This window comes from Lepisma saccharinum, chromosome 3 (genome assembly GCF_977018435.1).
Source record: "Lepisma saccharinum chromosome 3, izLepSacc3.1, whole genome shotgun sequence".
In the NCBI taxonomy this organism is placed as follows: domain Eukaryota; kingdom Metazoa; phylum Arthropoda; class Insecta; order Zygentoma; family Lepismatidae; genus Lepisma; species Lepisma saccharinum.
Genome location: NC_139231.1, coordinates 20,628,550 through 20,643,411, shown reverse-complemented (window position 1 = coordinate 20,643,411; position 14,862 = coordinate 20,628,550). Strand labels below are relative to the sequence as shown.

General features: G+C 37.4%; 1 protein-coding gene across 1 annotated transcript in view; it reads right to left on the bottom strand.

The window, feature by feature from the left end:
* The window catches only part of LOC145984934 (pickpocket protein 28-like), a 328,930-nt gene extending 315,232 nt beyond the window's left edge, over positions 1 to 13,698 (bottom strand). Inside the window, exon 1 of the mRNA XM_083118345.1 lies at positions 13,629 to 13,698. The gene's annotated coding sequence lies outside the window, so the exon portion shown is untranslated. The remainder of the gene's footprint in view (positions 1 to 13,628) is intronic.
* Positions 13,699 to 14,862: the final 1,164 nt, after the last annotated feature.

Genomic DNA, 14,862 nt, shown 5'->3' with positions numbered 1-14,862 from the left:
ACTACATCACCCAATTAAATCTAGAGGTTCTAGGTTCGATCCCAAACGCAGCATGGGAGTTGCGTTACGTGGTGGAGGCTGCTTAGGGCTTCTCATCCATTTTTTGCAAATGTGATGAGAAAACACTGCAGTACGTGAAATACTGCGATTTTCATCTATTTCATCCCGAAATATGATGAAAATAATAGAGCCTTCTAGCTTTTCAAATTACGTACGTGCGATATGGCGCCGGAATTTTCACTTGTTAGCGCTTCACGTTGTGTTAATCAATTGTTACCAAAGATCAAGAAAAGAAAGCAAAAGGTAGGCCAAGCAATATGCTACGCGGTAAGGCGCAAATAAATAAGAGTAGAGTTTTAACTAGGTTATTCGGCGATTGGCTTGTGAAAAGATGAGAATTAACATTAGGATGTTGCATAAAGGTTGGTTAAATATTTTAAAGATGTGTTCGGTACTGTCGTCACTCTGTTACGCGATTGTTGAACTAACTTATCAAATTTCCGGGAGAGTAAAAAAAAAAATTGAATTGCTGATAATGTCCTGTAAAGCCACGGGGGGATGAGAAAAGAAAACAAGCAACTTAGTGCTAATTTTAAGATAATCAAGCATTTTTCCTGCGCATAGGCTAATCTGCGCATAGGCTAATCATAGAATTATGGCGCAATCTAGATTTATCCACCCCGACATTTTCAAAACTATCCAGTTTCAAGGTAACATTCACGAGGATGTATTAAAATTCATTGACAAATTTGAAAGTTTAGCTATTCTTAATGAGTGGAATGACTCAAAGAAAAGGCAAATGCTACCGGCATTTTTGGCTGATTCAGCATTGGAATGGTTCAATACTTGGAGTCGAACTCAGGAAGCACAGGATATAGATTTTGTAACTTTAAAAACTAAAATTGTGGAAGAATTTACGGAACCGGGGGACACTTTTCAATTAGAAGAACAAATCAGATTACGCTTCCATCAGGAAAATGAACCTGTTTCAAAATATGTGAGAAAAACAGTTATTGTTATTAAAATTAGATCCTGCCATGGACATTAGTGAACAAATTAAGCAAATAAGCGGGGGTTTACAACCTAACTTTATGAAAGAAGTTTATAACAGGGAATATGATTCAGTGCATGAAATCTTACGAGACCTGAAACATGTTGAACAATTCAAATATCTCGTGCAAAAACGTAAAATTCTAGAAACTGAATGTGAGACAATGAAAGCTCTGTCATGTTCTGAATCGAGTCGAGCCTACATGCCGACTCAGCAAGCTATCACGTTGCAGCGCACGGTCAATGATCATGTTGACATAAGTTATTCTCAGGCTAATCGGGAGATCGAGGAAAGATTAAATGCACTGCAACAAGACCTTGATCAATTACAGTCGAACGCGGGACTCCAGTCTCATGAGTCAGATTTAGTTTTGCAATTTCAGAATCTTGAGGCTAAAGTAAATGCACTTGCAGAACATCGGAAAAAACATTCATTCACTGAGTCATCATTCTCATATCCAGTTAGAGAAAATGAACATAGAGATAGAAACAATAGGAGAACCTATTATCATAATAGTAATCATAGAGCTCAGAATAGAAATACTTGGCATAACAACCACAATAATAATCTCGACACACAGTCGCAAAGCTCGCATAGGGGGCGATGGCGCAATGGCGGTAACCCTCGATTTCAGCGTTCGCACTTTTCATCTTCATCGCCGCGAACATTTTTGGAGCAACAACAGGGACGCGAAGATCCAAATAACCCTACTAATCAGGTTGTAAATACAAATCATTCTACTTTTCGTCAGAACAGAAGCAATTTTAAACGAGTAAGACCTGCATATGACGGGGACCTAGGTGCAAGGCCTTCTGGAAAAACTCTAACCGTCTCTACTTTTCCTTCTGAAGATCTGATTTACATCAATGTGAAAGTAGATGGGGAAATTCGACAGTTTATCCTGGATAGTGGAAGTCAAATTTCGGTAACTGGAGATAAGAACATACCAGTCAATGCCAAGCGATTTAATATAAATACTGCGATTAGAGGGGTCACTAATAGTCAACTGACGGTTAAGGAAATTGTGTTGCTACCATTTTCTATACATAACCAAACATTTGTTCATCCATTTAGAATCGTTAAGGATTTTAATCAAGTTACCATATTAGGAAATGATTTCTTGAAGGGACAAAAGGCTAAGTTAGATTTTGAGGAAAATAAGCTTACATTGCATAGATTCGGCACACCTCCAAGAAACCAAATTAAAAATGAGAATAAGAAAGCTTTTGACGTGTCAATCAAAGTTTCCCATTTATTACAGCATGTTTTGCAACCAGAATTTGTAGCTGCTAAAAAGATAAAAGTGAAACCCAGGACGCATTTGTGCATTCCATTGAAATTGGCTAATTCATATGACAAGGATAGAACACTCTTGGAACCGGACCTACAGTTTCAAGAGAAAACGGGATTGATGGTTGCCAGAGCAATTATTAATCCGGATTCGAATCTCATTTGGATCACAAATCCTTTAAATTATAATGTTACAATTAAGAAAGGCACTATTATCGGGAAAGCTGAAACATGGGATAGGCCAATCATGAGTAACAATAATGATGAGAATAAGGATGAAATTGGTGAACAGGCACAGGTTTTCGCGACGGAAGAGTCAGGGAACGTCAGTGACGCACGGGCGGACCCTAGTCGGTTTGATGTGAATCCGAATTTAGAACCCCAGCAAAAGGAGCAACTTTTGGCTGTTTTAATGAAATATCCACATGTTTTTGCGTGGTCAAAGGATGATATAGGTAGAGCCACGAATTATAAACATAGAATTCAACTAAAAGATGACACAGAATTTCACTTAAAATCCTACCCGATTCCAGTCCACCTTCGTGATGAAATTAAAGATCAGATTGAGACTTTATTAAAGCAAGGTGTTATTTCTCCTACAAAATCACCCTTTAACTCTCCAGTTATCCTTGTAAAGAAGGCAAAGGGGGGTTATAGATTATGCCAGGATTATCGCAGATTGAATGTATCGTCTGTATTTGACGCTCTGGGTGTGAATAACATCAATGAAATATTATACAATATGGGGGGGCAAGAAATACTACTGTACGGCGGACTTGAAGAGCGGATTCTTTAATATTCCTCTCACCGAGGACAGTAAGAAATATACAGCATTTACAATACCAGGAATGTCACAGTATCAAATGAACGTCGTGCCACAGGGCCACGTCAGTTCATCAAGTGCGATGACTCGTTGCATTCACCTTGCTTGCTCAAATTTAGATCCCAATCACTTTGCGCATTATGTGGACGATTTATTTTGCTTCGGAAATACCTTTGAAGAAATGCTCGTAACTCTGGAGAAAATGTTACAATGTTTACAGGCCGCGGGATTGAAGCTTGCAATAGAAAAATGTCACTTCGGATACACTGAGATTATTGCTTTAGGACATAAAATTTCCAAATTTGGCTATCGGATCAATGACAAAATCATTGATTCTATCAAGAAATATAAGACACCGACAACTGTGAAACAAGTTCGCACATTTCTCGGATTAACATCTTATGTCAGGAAGTTTTTAAAATCATATTCCGAGATGGCACTTCCTTTGCAAAAATTGATAGGAAAAAAGAAGAAATTTCTCTGGGGGGAAGAACAGCAAACTGCGTTTGAGAGGTTGAAAGAGGCTTTTCTTACAGCTCCTGTATTAATGGCATATGATCCATCCAAAGAAGTAAGGGTATATACGGATGCAAGCAGTAAGGCTATTGGCGCAGTGATTTTACAACCGAATGCGAACGGTGATTTTCAGCCTATTTCCTATTGCAGTAGAGTTTTAAAAGACCATGAAACTCGACTTTCAACCATCGAGCAAGAATTGTTGGCAATCATATACGCATTTAAGTCATTCAGATTCTTTTTACTTGGGAGACATTTCGAATTATTTACCGACAACCAAGCAATCACATTCATTCGCTCCTCAACGCAACTTTCAAACAAATTATTTAGATGGTACACGTTGATGGCCGAGTTCGATTTTACGCCAATTCACTGCAAAACTACACAAAATATGGCGGATGCTATCAGCAGAGAAACAGAACATGATCCACAGGGAGAAGACGAGGAGCTTCCAGAGCCACGTACATTGTTATTGTTAGATGAGACAATTGATGTTGCTATACACCAACGAGAGGATTCTTTTTTTGGACATATCATCAATATTTTGGAAGGAAAAGAAGACGAGGGGGGCAACAACCCACCCAACCCCTCCCTGCAGAGGCAAGCTTGCTATTATGTTATGGAAAATGGACTTCTTTATAGACAACATAAACTGGGAGCTACGACTAAGAAATTATTATGCATACCGAAGTCACTTCGCAACACTGTCATTGAGACATTGCATAGTTTACCAGCTGGAGGAGCGCATTACGGCTTCACTAAAACATACAAAAATGCACTAGATAGGATTTACTTTCCATTTATGAAGAACCATATTCAGAAAATGGTCAAGGAGTGTGTAATTTGTCAGCAGAATAAGCGCATAAAAGGAGCGCCATATGGAGAACTTTTAACGTTCAACTCACAGAAACCATTCGATAGAATCGCTTTAGATTTTAGCGGACCGTATCCACCAAGTGGTTTGCTCCGCCATAAATATATACTAAGTGCAATCGATCATGGTACTCGATTTTTAATTGCTCAATCAGTAGCAGATACTTCAAGTGAGACAGCAGCTAACTTCCTTTTTGAAAATGTAATTTTGCGCTACGGATGTCCTTCTCATTTAGATACAGACAGAGGTACTTCATTCACAGCTAGTTTATTTAAAGAACTATCGGAGAAATGTGGAATCCATCTTAAATTCGCTCCAGCAGCTAATCACAATTTAATTGGATTATTGGAACGATCACATGCTATTTTACAGGGACTTATGAAAAACTTCGTGAACTCAAAACACACAGACTGGCTTTTATACTTGCAATCGGCCGTGTGGTCATACAATGTTAATTACCAGGAGAATTTGAAAAACAGTCCATTTTTTCTTCTTCATGGATTTACGCCTAGATTAGTCTGGGAGAGCGGACTACATTTAACGCCCAGTGTGAATGTAAACAACGAGATGAGATTCAAGATTCTCGAAAAAGCACGAGCAGCAGCTTATGAGTCTTTACAGAAACGCCACCGACAAGCAAAGAAGTACTACGATAAACGTCATCAGTCCATTGAATTTACGCCAGGAGAATTGGTTCTAGTATACGATGGCAGTCATCGTGTACACACCGCTAAATGCTTCTCGGGAGTATTTAAAGGACCTTGTAAAATTATAGCAAAGGAAAATCCCAATGTGTACAAAGTGGAATATAAGACAAAACGGGGACAGACAGTCGTCGACTCAATTTCGGTCCAGAGATTGAAGAAGTACTACGCTTCGGAACACGGTAGCGGCGATGAGAATGTAAATGGTGATGATGAGACTGAAGAACAGTACAGTCAGGAGTGAATGAGTGAGAACATACCTTCTACCCTGTACGTAACTTTCTTTTCAGTACTCTGATGCACTAAATAAATTTTACGTCTTGCAAATATTTTTTTAAACTAACAAACACTAAAATTATGTGAAATATTATTGTTTAGCCCTTAATAATTGCACGGAAGTGTAAAACTAGTTATTACCACACTAAAATCATTAGTTATAACACGTAGACATCGAGGTTTCATAATAATGAACAACAAGTACAGTGACGCGCAAAAATAATAATAATTAATATTATTGTATTCACGGATAGTGAACAAAGGGAATGGTGATGAATATAAATTGCGCGCAAGGAATTTTCCTCAGATTTCTGTAGGCCTGCAGAGAACTGATGGAAATAATCTTTTGTGAACTACAAAAGATAAATAGTGTAAGTCAATAATAGACTTTAGTATTTTTATGAATAAAATGTGTTAAACACATTCGGTAAGGAAAATGAGAATTAAAATTCTCTATGATTTAGCGTGGTTAGTCAAAATAGGGTTTAAACAAGTACACATTTTAATATTTCAATTGTTAAATTTAAGTAATAATTACATTTATAATTTTAATAACTAAATAAATGACAGAAATATGAGAAGATCAGTTTTATAAGATTTAAACAACGTTAAAATATAGATAACAGTTATAATAAGAGCTGAATATGCGTACAGCCAGTAAATTATTCAATTAAACAAGTTACAGATCAATAATAACTAAATAAGAATTGCGATAATAAGAATTATAATATAGCTAATAATAATAACGAAGAGAATAGTAAACATATTGAGTTCTTTGATATTTACGACAGTCTTGAAGAAGTAAAGTATCTTTCATTAAACACGTACATTACATTGATCCATCTAATTTGGGATATTTCATTCCAAATATCACTCTACAATTATTGAATGTTATAATCAAGTTGCTTAGAGTACTTCCTAAGATATTTTCCCGTATTGTAAAATCCCACTACCATAAAATTTCCCTCACATGTATTTCACATTCTGAAAACGATATCGCAAATCAGCTTCGAACGTCTTCATGGTAAATTATCTGTCGTCAGCAAACGGATAAAGTTCAACCAGGGTGCAACGGAAATGTCTTTCCTCTTTAAGCAATGGGGAAACTTGAGTTACATTCAGAAAGACAGAACAACTAACGAAATATGCAAGTTAGGCATTCTATTCGTTTCTTGCGGCAACGATATCTACCTACATCGGCAGGAGCAACATTCTCTCTTGACATGAAGTAACCAACACGTTGCAAATTAAACCGCAGATATCTCACATTCCACATTAGCCGGGGAACTGAATAAACTGTAGGCAGAGCATTCTTTCAACTCAGGTTATCAGCTCGAAAGATACGAGGGAACATGGAATTTTATGTCTGTTCAGAACGCTATTTCTTTGTGAGACAACATTTGGAATCTATATTGGAATTAACTTTTCATTTTTATATCATTTAATGTTAGGTGCATATACATATAGTTACACACTACCAATTGTCAACTTTCATTTTTTTTCTCTCCATATTTTTTTTGTATACACAATTGTATATTATTTTCCTTGAATATTCTTAGGCTAATTGCAATATCATTAAGGGAGAAAGAGTCAATAATGGACAACGAGATTTCGAATTCTCAGAATATTATTTTACGTATTTCAATTTATGTGGACAATATTAGCAAGTGCACAGGATATTTTACAATTAATCTTTATTAATGACGATATTTTATTAATATTATACAAACAGAAGGACGATTGATCAACACATTATTTTTTAGGTAATATTTAAAGTATTTCATTTCATTCAATTGTTATTTATAAATATTTTCAGTTAATTTAAGTATTCATATATTTTCAGAAATCAATTATACGTAATTTAAATTTTGCAGTAGTCTACAGTATACACTCATAACACTCTCAAGAGTATTTACAATATTACGTTCAATTCATATATAAAGTTCAATTGCTTTTAGTAATTATTAGTAGTTATATTTATTTATTTATTTTTCTCTTTTCAAGATTCTAATTATATTTGGTGTGTAAAGGATGGCATTAATTAGAATTTGGGTAATTTATAGTAAGAGTAAATGTTATGACTGAATCGGTACTCCTTTTCAAATTCCATTTCCTAAAATGTAACAACCCTCAACTACAAGATTTTTCATACTTGTAATATTTACAAGCACTATTTTTTTTAAAAAATAAGGGTGACTTAGAGGCACCCTTGTCTCAACAAAACCTCTACACATACCGACATATTAAGTTCTCTCACACACACAACATTACACCAACGATCAGGAGGAAATGCCTGTTCGGTATATGATGCAAATTTCCTTTCCAAAACCTACCTGAATTGCCTCACAGATAATTCAAATTTTAACGGTGAAATGAACATTTTAACAATATTATGAAACCATGTTAACAGTCCTCAGTTCAACTTTTTCACAGATGTCAACGTCAAGAGATGGTCACCAGCTAAAACCTTGGAGAAATAAGAAATCAACACGAATTACACCTGAAAGACGGAGATAAATTATTTGTCCTACGATTTTTTTTGAGAATTTCTCAAGATTTTTATTTCTGAGATTTTTATTTTATTTTTCGACACGTGGAAACAGGAATTACAATTAGACCTTTCATCAATTTTAATTACGAAGTTCAGCGAAATCAGTCGATAAGCACCAAATCGTTTAACATGGATCTCCTTCATTCTATTCTAATTAACTCCTACTAAAGTCAAGTAGTAGTGAGACCTGATATTCAACGCTGATAATACATACATCGATTTGAAGGAATATTTACATACAACTAAATACTTCACATTCACAATTCCACGATATGCAGTTCTCTACTATAAATTTTTCTTCAATGACAATATTTGTAGCTGCAAAGTTAATGCATCAAAGTGAAAAACATTTTTCACGGCCACAAGGAACTAATATATACATATATACGTGGTTTGGTTCAAGAAGAAACTTCATTGCTATACGCAGAGACTATTAAGTGATGATAACAAGAGTAAAATTATGGTATTTTACTTGAACTCTTTATGAGAATCAGGATAACTCAAGGATTATTTTATGGACAAATGTTAGTGCTGTGATTTTATCTATCGAACACTATTATATTCTTATTTTCAAATACATAAATTCATGTACATATATTATTACTCAAGGACAGTTACTGATACAGTGTATATATTTTGATTAACTTCAAATTTTCTAACTAAATATTTATTGTGATAGTTGACATATATTATACATAAAAACGACAGCGATCTTTAAATGATACAATGAAATAAGAGACGGTGAAATTTACATCGATAATGACATATGTGTGCAAGTGTAACTCGGATGAGTATCACAAACTTTGCCGATTTTGTAAATATTAACATCCAAATACACAACAGTGTTGTACAGTGTCAGTGCTTGCAGGATCGATTACACTACTTCGCTAGTGTGTCATTGAGACATAAATTTTGACAAGATCCATTCTTGTGGAACATTGCTTTTATAATTTTCTCACGTGGTGTCAGAGTGTTGCATGCTTATGCACGGACTTCGCTACGTCATCATGTAGTATTGGAACTCAGATGTGTAGCGTAAGCCTCTCAATGAATACGCGCACGAGCAGATTGTCAAGTTAGCATAACAAACTCACGTGCCAGTGTTTACCTTTTATATGCTTTACGCAGACATGTATTTTTTTCTTCTCTTTGTTTCTATCGGGACTCGTGATATATCTATATTTTCAGGACCTATATTATTCCATTTACATATATTCTGGGTAATGGTATGTTATTACAATATTTTTAGTACACTATATTTTATAATAAAAAAAAAATCTCTCCATAGAAAGGATCGATATGGAATACAACTTTAAATCTTTCATCTTTAGGTGAAAATCAAAGGATTTTCTTTAGGGGGTAGAGGAGCGTATCGTACCCAAGGTATTGGGCAGGATGTATAAAGTCTTAGCATAGCAGGTATCAGAGAAAGGAATGCTGAATAAGTAATCAGGCAAAGGTCGGGTGATTGATTTGGAAGTCGTATGTGGCATGAGTGTTGGAATTGTCAGGAGGTGTGATCAGTTGGCGAGAATAGGAGAGAATAGGACTACGGATTGTGAGAGAGGAGCAAAGTGGGGAACGACTATTGGACGATGGTGTGTGACAAGAGACAAGTGATAGTTGAGAGGACAAGCTAGGAACAATCTCCATATATTTGTAAGGCAAGTAATATCCTTTTCTAAACCAATCCATATCGGTTCAGTCATGGAGAGTATAAAACCCATATCCAATCTAAGCTAATTTCTATCGCCATTCCTTTAAAAGGTAACCTCTTGCATTTATCACATTTAGGCCAAGCGAGTGATAACCATCTGAGAGATGAATAACAAATAACTACATCACCCAATTAAATCTAGAGGTTCTAGGTTCGATCCCAAACGCAGCATGGGAGTTGCGTTACGCTTGCATTAAAGCAGAATTTCGTTGAATCCTTGATAGAGCTGGTAACCTTCTAAAATGTAATCTGGAGAAAGAGATTTGAAAATTTGAACAAAATAGAAATGTTTGTAACATAAGGAAAGTCATCCATTTGGAAATGCTTCACTAATTTCAATAACCAACAATGTGTGGGGTCCTACCCCACTCCCCCCCACACACACAACCTAAATGTACCTTGATGGCACGGTGCTATATGCACGGAGCATTTTACATTTACCTACATTAAAATATGGCGGAGATTGCACCAACCAAGTTCTTTATACGATTTACAAAGGAATCGAGGGGAAACCAATCCCCTATCTGTTCCTATGGGAGATGGACTTGTGTACTTGAAACCACGGCCTTTCAACCATTGCAGCGGGAACGAGGGGACAAGGGAGTTAGAGGCAGAAATATTACCTTTCCCTTCCGGCGGCTATTTCTACCTTGAACTGGTGAGGCGGTGTTAAAGCCACCTAATGTATCTCCTTTCAGCCTTGCCCGCTGATCGCACCGAGGGACAAGAAGAGCGTGAAAAAAACTGTAGCCCATGAACTGTGGCTTCCAGAAGACAATAAATATTGTGATTTGAAAATAATTAGAGATGTGAGATTGATTGATCTATCTCTGCTAGACTAGCTACTCCTCAATACACGTCAATTTTTTTTTCCTTTTAAGTCCGGTCTATAACCATAAGCCTTAAGTGTTTAAGGAAAAATACAGCCGTACAAAATATTTGATATCCTGTCAATAAAGGAACCAAGGAAGATGTATGTTAAAAAGGGGAAATCGGGGATTTATGCTGAAAAACTAAGCAATAAGAAACCAGAAAAGAAAATGTATTTAAAATAGGGAAGAAAACGGAATGTGTTCTGAAAAAGGTAAAACAAAGGGGGAAAGGGAAAAAGGAAGAAGGGAAATCAAAACCATACAATCTTGTTGGTGGAACAAAATTATCAACATTGTTGTTATTTATTCCATGATCCGTGTTGAAAAATAAAAAAAAGGAATTCCCTTTAAAATCCGTTCTCTACTTATGGTCATCCGCTTTCTGCGAAATCACTACATACGTATCACTGATTCGTGAACATATTGTAAATCAGGTGACAGCTTACGCTTTTCTCTGTAATAATTAAGGCCCTTCTGCCCAAGCAGCGTGTCGTCATTACGCAAGTCGTGTCGTAACATCGGTGCTGCTCCTCCCCCTCCCCCTTTCTGCCGCCATCGTGTATTTGCCACAAGGCCGCATATTACGTGTAATATTCTGTATTTAGAATGAATGCACATAATTATAATGAATGCGACCACCACCTTCCTCGCCTCCACTCCCCGTCGTTCTCGTGCACTTTTTATTGGTTATTATTATGAATACTGTTTTGGAATCAGAGGCACCAAGAGATGGGAGGTAAGAAGGCAACAGCCCCTCCAGCAAGCGAGAAATGTAGATTATTATGCAATTAGCTCAAAAATATATTGTTTTTCTGTTATTTACAATTAAACGTACTAATGTGACTGACTCCCACTCAGTTTGCTTGATGGTGCAGTAGTAACGTCGTTACCTTGTGATCAAGGGCTCCCGGGTTCGATACCCTTTTGAAGCACACAGTGGTTCGGATACCATTTTAGACTGTAGGCCCAGTCTTATTTAATCTTTCTGTGCATAAAGTGTACAAAAAAAACCTCCAAACTCAGTTTTCCTGGTGCGGTCACCCAACGGAATAATCGTCAATTGGGGTGGTGCAATAACCGCGAAAAAGACCAAAATTGATACGGGAATAAGCGCGAAAGGAACAACCGCGAAACAAGCGAAGCGCGAACGGATAAGAGCGACACGAATTAATCGCGAAACAAACAACATCTAAACGGATTAAGCGCGAAAGAAACAACATCGAAACGGATTAAGCGCGAAACCAAATATGAACACGGAATTAAGCGCGAAAGGAACAAGGCGAAACGGATTACGCGCGAAAATTTTACATTCGCGTTTAATCCCTTTGGCGGTTGTTCTGGCGACCCCTTCAGTTAAAGAGTAAATACCTCATGGTATTTACTCTTTTCCTTGTACACTTATAAAAGGTACAAAACCCATATTAAACGTATAGACTCAAATTCACATGCACAAGCCTAGCACTAATATAGATTCTTAAAGGAAGAAGTATGATTGATTGATTAATTTGCTTTAGTTTACTTCGCTTTTTGTGCCACTTTTGGCTAATTTGCGAACATGGGGATGAGTGATGATATTGATGAAAGCCCTCACAAACATAAATGCCCAGGCAGGAATTCGTACCCAGGACCCTGTCGTAGCAAGATGTGCTAACCACTCCTCCACGGGAGCTGGCAAGCAAGAAGTTTTGAGATGTAAAAAATTGTTAAATTAACTTCACTTTGGAATGTACGTATGTATGACATACCTGAGGTTAAATGTATTTAAGTAAATAAGGCCCGACCCTGTGGCCGAGTGGTTAGCACATCGCGCTGCGACGCCAAGGGTCCCTGGTTCGAATCCCGGTCGGGCTTTTTTGTTTGTAAACGTCCATTCATCAATTTCATCATTTCATCACTCATCCCCATCTTCGCAAATTAGCCGAGAGGCACAAAACGCGAAGTAAAATAAACTAAATCAAATTTAAGTAAATAAGGAAAAATATAATATCTCCATCATGTTCAAGCTGCTGCGTACAGATGGAGTCAAATGAACATAATGAAACATCCTCGCTTTGATTAGGATTGAAATCGAATGCATTGTATGCTTTTTTCTGTCCTTCTCCACTCTTTTTGGAGCCAGTGAGCATTAGACAGAATTCGCACCGAAGTGCCAAGTGACAGGCGACACATGTCGCTTGAGGATTTCACCAATAGAACGCAGGCTAGCGAGACATGTTATGCCATTACTGTGTGAAACTTTGCTACTGATTCGCTTGTTCCCAAGCGACACGTGTCTCCTGTCGCTTGGGTATGAAATTCTCCCTTAGATGTCCAACAATGTATGTTTAGTGATGCACTTGAACAGTGCACACTCTCCTGCAAGTGTATTGTATTGAACATCATTAAAAATATATAAACTGTTAAAAACTGTTGTGGAATAAGTATAAAATTATTTTAGTTCTCTAAAAATGTTTGCACGCCTACAGTTTTCTCCAGGGTTGTTAATAGTCCAGGAACCCATAAATTCTAATATGTTCTATTGGGTCCCGCAATAGAACCGGAACCTTTTTAATCGCACAATTTAAATTCGGTCAAAGTTGCGTGTTGTTTCATTTCAATACGAAAATTAGATCCTACCTATAATGATACGGAAAAAGGTTCCTCGACCGTATTTAAATTCATCCAGAAAAAAGGTTCCTGGACAGTATTTAAATTAATCCTGGAATAAAAGGTACCTCGACCTAATTGAGATAATTTACAGATAAAAGGATTCTTTACGGTCCAGAACCCATTTACGCTTGTTGATTTTCTCTCCTGGACTGGTATTGAATTTATTTGAAATTAATGGAACTTGAACAACCCTGGTTTTCTCGGAATGTACGCTGAAAGTGTACAAACCTGCAAACAGCAAAGAGCTTTGTGCGAATGCAAGCAAGTGCACATAACAAAACAGAAACAGCCACTAACATACTTACCACGCGTGTTAACAACCAGATGAGATGGTCCAAGGTAGATGGCCGGGGTCTGGCGTGTGAAGCCGCCTTCCTTTTTACAACTGACGTTGCGAGTGAAGGTCGCGTGAGGAGGCTGGACTTTCCAGGGAAAATAAAAAGTGATCAGTGTTTCCAACGCTTAGACACGGAAGGAAATTAAATAAGACATGACTGCCGTTAGGGGGTGTGCGACATGTGCCACCGCACAGGGCCTCGCGCTTCCGAGATATTTATGTAATATTTTTCATCTTCGATTCACATTCATTTCTTGTGCAAACGTGACCACATTAGAACAGACGAAACAAAAGAAAAAACGCATACAATAATGATGCAACAACTATGTTTGTAATCACAGCTTACGTACTATAGAAAGGGAAACTGAAGTTTCAAACGCCTGTTGCGAAAAGATTTTGTGAAAGGAAATCTCCGTCGTCCGTAGAACACTTGAATTTCTTGTTTGTGACCAAAGTCCGTGAAGAGTTTCCCGTACCTCTCAAGCAGGGAGGAAGACTGCAATTCGACTGACCTTGGTTTCTGGTCCACCCGACTCTTCTACCAATTTCCTCTCATTTGATTTGATGTTTTTTCAAGTCCACTTTGTGCACAGTAAGGCTAATCGGGATTGGACCAACAGTTTATAGTGGGATCCGAACCACTATGTGCCTCCACCGGGTATCGAACCCGGGATCCCTTGATTACAAGCCAACGACGCTACACTGCGCCATCGGGGAGGCCGCGAATTTCCTGTCATAACTGCATTGTTAGAGAGGGTACAGCACTGCCGTGAGGCCGATATATACACTCTCTTGGCTAAACTAAGCAAAGATGACAAGAGAATAGACCCAGGCGGAAACACAGGTCAACGAACCTTTGGGTAGACCATGGCAGAGACGCTTGTCCCGGTCGGCATATTCCTATTTTAATTTTATTTTCTCAAAACCCAAAACTTTGTCGGATTTTATCACTATGCGAATATGTAACAACTTTGAAATCAGAATTGTTTAAAATAGTAGTGCGTGCGATTTCCATCTAAGCATTATATTTACAGCTAACGTCAGCTAATAGCCGAATGCCGAAATGAGCATCTCTGGTTTAAAATTAATAAAGACATATTTGAGAACTACGCCATTTCTTAAAAGCCAGTAAAAATGCTCCTCCAGGGTGGTATTTAAAGGGCGGTGGATGGGGAATCCCCATCTGTTCTGTTTCTGTGAAT